Consider the following 5,472-nt stretch of genomic DNA (forward strand, 5'->3'; position numbering starts at 1 on the left):
ATTTTAGACTTTGTGAAATAAATTTAAAATGCTGATATTGGATGTTTATACTCTATTCAAATTTCTACAAGCAATATCACTGATATAAATCATACACATGTTGCTTTGTTTAGCATCATTAAATGTTTAATTTCTAATTTAAATTAAAAATGATTTTGCAAATTAAATTTCTAATTTAATTTCTAACTTTAATTTTAAAGAGGGGAAAACAGCCATGGGAGCATCGGTCAAGTTTCTAACCTAGAAAGAAGAAGAAGGCTAACCTCGAATCATTAGGCTTCAAGTGTAATATCGAAGGTGAGAGTTTCCTTGCACGAATAGAGAGACGACTGGCTATCGACTGACGATGAATAGAAGGACGAAAGACAGAGATAGAAGTGATGTCGTTGTCGTTTGAATGGAAGCGTCAGAGTTCGGCCGATGAAGAGATGAGATGAAGAAATCAATTGAATAATCTGAGAGATGAAGCCGATTGAACTGTGAGGGTCGATCGAAGAAGAAAAGAGATGAACAATTGAATATCGCGTGCGGGTAGTGAAACATAGAGAAGAAAAGGGAAGTGACGAAAATAATTAGGGCTAGCGTGCGATATTCTTTAATTAATTATTAATTTTTTTCTTTTTAATAGCTCAATTTAAAATGGGCTATGTTGGAGGGCTATTAAAAGCCCAATATGTTGTAGTGGTAGATAGTAGATTCAGTACATACATATACTTTTACTTTATATTGTATATAGTTTGTATACTGCCTAAATGAGAAGTAAGCTTTATAACTAAGGTTTGATAGAAATTCCTTACGTTCGACACTGGACTGTCTAGGAAACCTATCATTTTGCTTACACTTGGGTAAGCGGTAGGAAAACTTGTATTACATGTTTATTGTCTAGAAACCAGCAACGCATAGGTAGGAATTACATCTTTTACCATATAAGCATATTCTAATAGCTTGATAAGTCGCTCAATTATAGCTTTAGCATGACATATCCATGCACGTTAATGAACAAATACAAGAATAACAAGCAGCACAAATGACCATGCGCGCAGAGGTTAACGTGTAAGGATGGGATGTGCACGGCATAACGCGTGCGAGGCACGCGATCGTCATGTGTGTAATGTGAGTGGCCAAGACACGTCAACACCTTATTGCAAGTTTAGCAGGTGATGCACGACACCTCTTAGCAAGGTTAGCACACGACAAGGCGTACCCAGGCCATGCACACATGACAAGCACAAACAGCATGCCACTAGGTGCCAGCATGCCATTTTTGGGTTATTTTGCTAATTTTTGAAAATTTAAGAAATTCTTGGATATTTTCTGGATTGAAGGATTAATTATTTAAACATGAAATTTTTAGGTCAAGGAGGCTTTGAAAGAATTCTCAAATTAAAGAGCTAAAATATCAAGTGTAGTGACTGATTTAATGATTTCTATAATTGTTTCTTAATGTATGATTTATAAGCCATTGCTTGAAACATGTTTCAAGAAAAGTTTAAATTTTTTTATTACTATTGAATTGCCTAAATGATCAATATTTATAAGTTGATTTTCAAAAGACTATGTTATGTGCAGTGAATGCTATAGTTACATGTAATGGAAGTTAAAGAAACAATTCAATGTTTTCAAATATATTTTATCCTAGCCCGAATATCACATGAGACCTATTGTGTATATGTGGTTAACTCCATATTGATGGTAGGGTTAACAGATCTATTTTTAATTATGGGCCATCAGAAAGGTTATATTTTGGTGACGCCTTAAAGGAGGAGGACTACAGTGAAAGTTGTTTCCTATTGACTATTTCGTCTTAGGATGAAGAGGTTTAACACCGCCTGTGGCTATGGATCATATCTTCCAAAAGCTCTATGCAATGCTACTAAAAAGTTTAATGTTTCCAAGTACCATGTTATGAAAGTTCTATTGCTATATATTTCTCAACCAAGGTTTTATATAAAATTGTTCATAAAAGCACGTTTTATAAAACAGTCACTCACTAAGTCTTTTGACTTACTCTTTCAAACCATTTTCTCTCTTTCCAGGTATTGATTATGTATCTCGAGTGTTGGACTTACTGCTGTCGAGCCAATCAATTTTAGTTATAAAAAGGAAATTGTTAGGTTAAAATGAATTATCTTGCTAAGATTAGAAAGATTGTGAAAACTTTATGATTCATATACTTTACATTCATTTTTCGTTAAAAAGGGTCTTTTTAAAAGTCATTTTATTAAATGGGTTACATCTCAAATTTTTTTTTTCATGATTATTAAAGACTTTCGCTTGCAAATTGTTTTGAGGAATAAAGTTTTATCTTCCAGGTTCAAAGCCAGTGATCTTGGAGGGGGTGTGGCACTTAATGAATGACGGTTTTATAAAACATGATTTCAGTAATAGTTTAGTATAAAACCTTGGCTTTAAGAGACATTTAGCAATAGAAATCATTTCATAACATGGCACTTGAACATTTAAACTATTGGTAATATTTCATAGATCTTTTCTTAAATCATGGATCTATAGCCTCAGGTAGTATTTTGGACCTCTTCGTTATAAGATGGAACTTGAATTAACTTTTATACTAATCCTTCTCCTTTAAGGCATAACTAAGTATAAAACATAAAACCTTGGCTCACCAACTGTACCAGTACTGGAGTTAACCACATGTTCACAATAGGTCTCATGAAATATTCGGCCTAGGATAAAACATATTTGAAAAACCTTGAAACATACTTTTGTATTCATAACACATAGTCATAAACATACTTTTAAACATAATCTAGATTTTGAAAACCAACTTGCAAATACGTAAACATCCCTTCTTTGCAAGTTCAACTCAAATCAATAAGTTCAATATACTTTTCAGAATGTGCATTAAACATTAACTTGTAAATCATGCTTTAATAAACATTATAGAAATGAATATTGTCACTCACAACCCTTGGTTTTAACTCTTGGTTCAGAATTTGCTCCAAATTCCCTTGACTTGAAATATTCATATTTAAGTCCTAATTAGTCCATTGACCAAGGAAAATATTCAAAAATTGCTCAAAACTCCAAAGTTAGCAAAACAACCCAAAAATGACTCATTTTGGCATGTTGGTGTGCAGTGGCACAAGGGAAGGGGGTTGACCCAAAAATGTTGTTTCAAGTTTACAAAAATACATCAAAATTAGCATAACTCCATTAGTATAGCGCTAGTCGGTATCAACATTAAAATTAGAAGCTTGATTTTCTTACTCCACTTATTGTCAATTTTCTTATATAAATTTTAATGAAAATATCGATGTCGATGGATTTTTTTGGAAAAAAACTAAACTAAAAAAATCATAAAAATATTTAAATTAGTAAACAAATATTATTTTTTACATAAGTAAAAATATTTTTAAATATAGAAACTGATGGAAAAACGAGACATGCACAATGGAAAAACGGATCAAAAAATTTACTCTATATGCAACTAAACACTTTCGTGATTAACATACTAAAAAAAAGACCTAATTCGAACTAAATTAGGGTTAAGATAAATACTTACCTTTGAAGCTCTCGATCCTCCAAATCTCCTCACGATCACGAACCTGGGACCACTACTAGTATTGACCCGCTATTCTTCGAACTTAGAACTGGGCTGTGGGACCCGTTAAGTGAAGGAAATATTAGAGAGAGATGGAATTTGGAAGTGAAAAAATAGGTTGAGATTTGATAGAATCTTAGGTTTATTTTGTAATTCAAAATTACAAAAATGGCAAAAAAATTCTTCAATTAGAAAAACAACCTTTAAATAGATAAATTACATGCAAAATTGCATGGAATTACTTTCTTAAATCCCAACACCTAATAATCCACTAACAATTAGTGGAACTTAGTGGGCTAGGTATTTACATCTTATGTAACCACCTATCCAACTAAGTGTTAGTGAGATTATCCAATAAAATGTTGGATTTTTTCATTAACTACCAAGGGCAATATGGTCTTTTTGACCATTCAAGTCAAAGTCAAACTTTGACTTTTTACAATTTTGTCTGTCTTAACTAATTCCAACCTCTTGAGCATGAATCTACATTCCCTTTTTTGAAATTCAAATCACATTTGAATATAAAGCCAATCAAAGTTTGACTTTTCAAAGTCAAAAGTCAACATTTTGACTTTTTACCACTTTGACCATTTCCATTAATTTCGAGCTTCCAAATATGAATCCGTATTCATATTTTTAATATTTAAATCACAGTTAAACATAAAGCTCTATAATCGATGACTATATCATACATATTCGTCAATTTCTCTCTCTACCTAATTCGATCAATTTGAATTATTCAAACAAAAATTTCATATGAGCTAGCAGGAGAACCTAATGGACCTATAGATCATTGACTCTAATGATCCGAGATTAACTGGTTAAATCCTTTTAGACTGAGCTAATCAACATTCGTTAACTAACAACTTATTCCACTAAAGTCTTGTAGTTGCACTCCCCTCACGTACTATAGATATATTTGTGTCCATTTGATATAACCATGATCAGTAGGTTAATCCTTCATAGGTTGTTCATAACCTTGGCTGGGTCAAAATATCGTTTTACCTCTAAGACTACATCTTGCTCCTTAAGTCTCACTAATCCACTATTGAACATTGATTTAATGTTCAAGCTATATACCGAATCCTTCTCAGGCCAATGAGAGGGTGAGATCCCTTGTTCAAGACTTGGATTCAGTCTTTAAGGGAACAACCTATCTATTAACCCTAAAACGACTAGGAGCGAATTTTGTCTTGTACCCTATGTTCCTAGCCATCCATCCGATCTTATCCCTGAAATGGGAGGCTTATTGGGTCAATGTTGTTGAGCTGCTCTTACCTATGCAGATCTAAAGATATTACCGTTTGAATAGAAGTCCATAGTTAACTCAAGATTAAGATTAAGTTACTTAGTGAATGGATGATAACCCTTTATAGCGGAAGAATTACAGAAATCCAGTTTTAATTGGAACCTTAAAAATACCAATACATTGGCAAAAATTAGAAAAACAATTTTTATGGTTAAACATGCTTTAAAGAAAAATACAGAGAAGAAAACTTACGCTCGTTGACGACTCTGAATCTACCAATCACCAATTTGGACACCACCACTTGGAAACCTTCCTATTCTCTGATTGAGATGGTTTGTGGGAACCAAATTGGAATAAGGAAATTTTTGTTTAGAGAGAAAATTTGTTGAGAGAGAAATGGGAGAACTCATCACTCTGATATTTGTTATGCAAAAAATTCCCTCTTCTGAAGAAGAGGGAAGTTAGAGAGAATAAATGGGAACGTGGGAAAACCACCCATGTTCCTTATTAATTTAACAAATAGATATTAAATAAATATATATTAAATTAATTAATTAATTAAATAATTAAATTATATTTAATTAATATTTCATTTAAATCATATTTAAATGAATATCTCTCACATAACCTATAGTTTTAATTTAATAAATTTAATTAAACA

Source organism: Cucumis melo, chromosome 7 (assembly GCF_025177605.1).
Source record: "Cucumis melo cultivar AY chromosome 7, USDA_Cmelo_AY_1.0, whole genome shotgun sequence".
NCBI lineage: Eukaryota > Viridiplantae > Streptophyta > Magnoliopsida > Cucurbitales > Cucurbitaceae > Cucumis > Cucumis melo.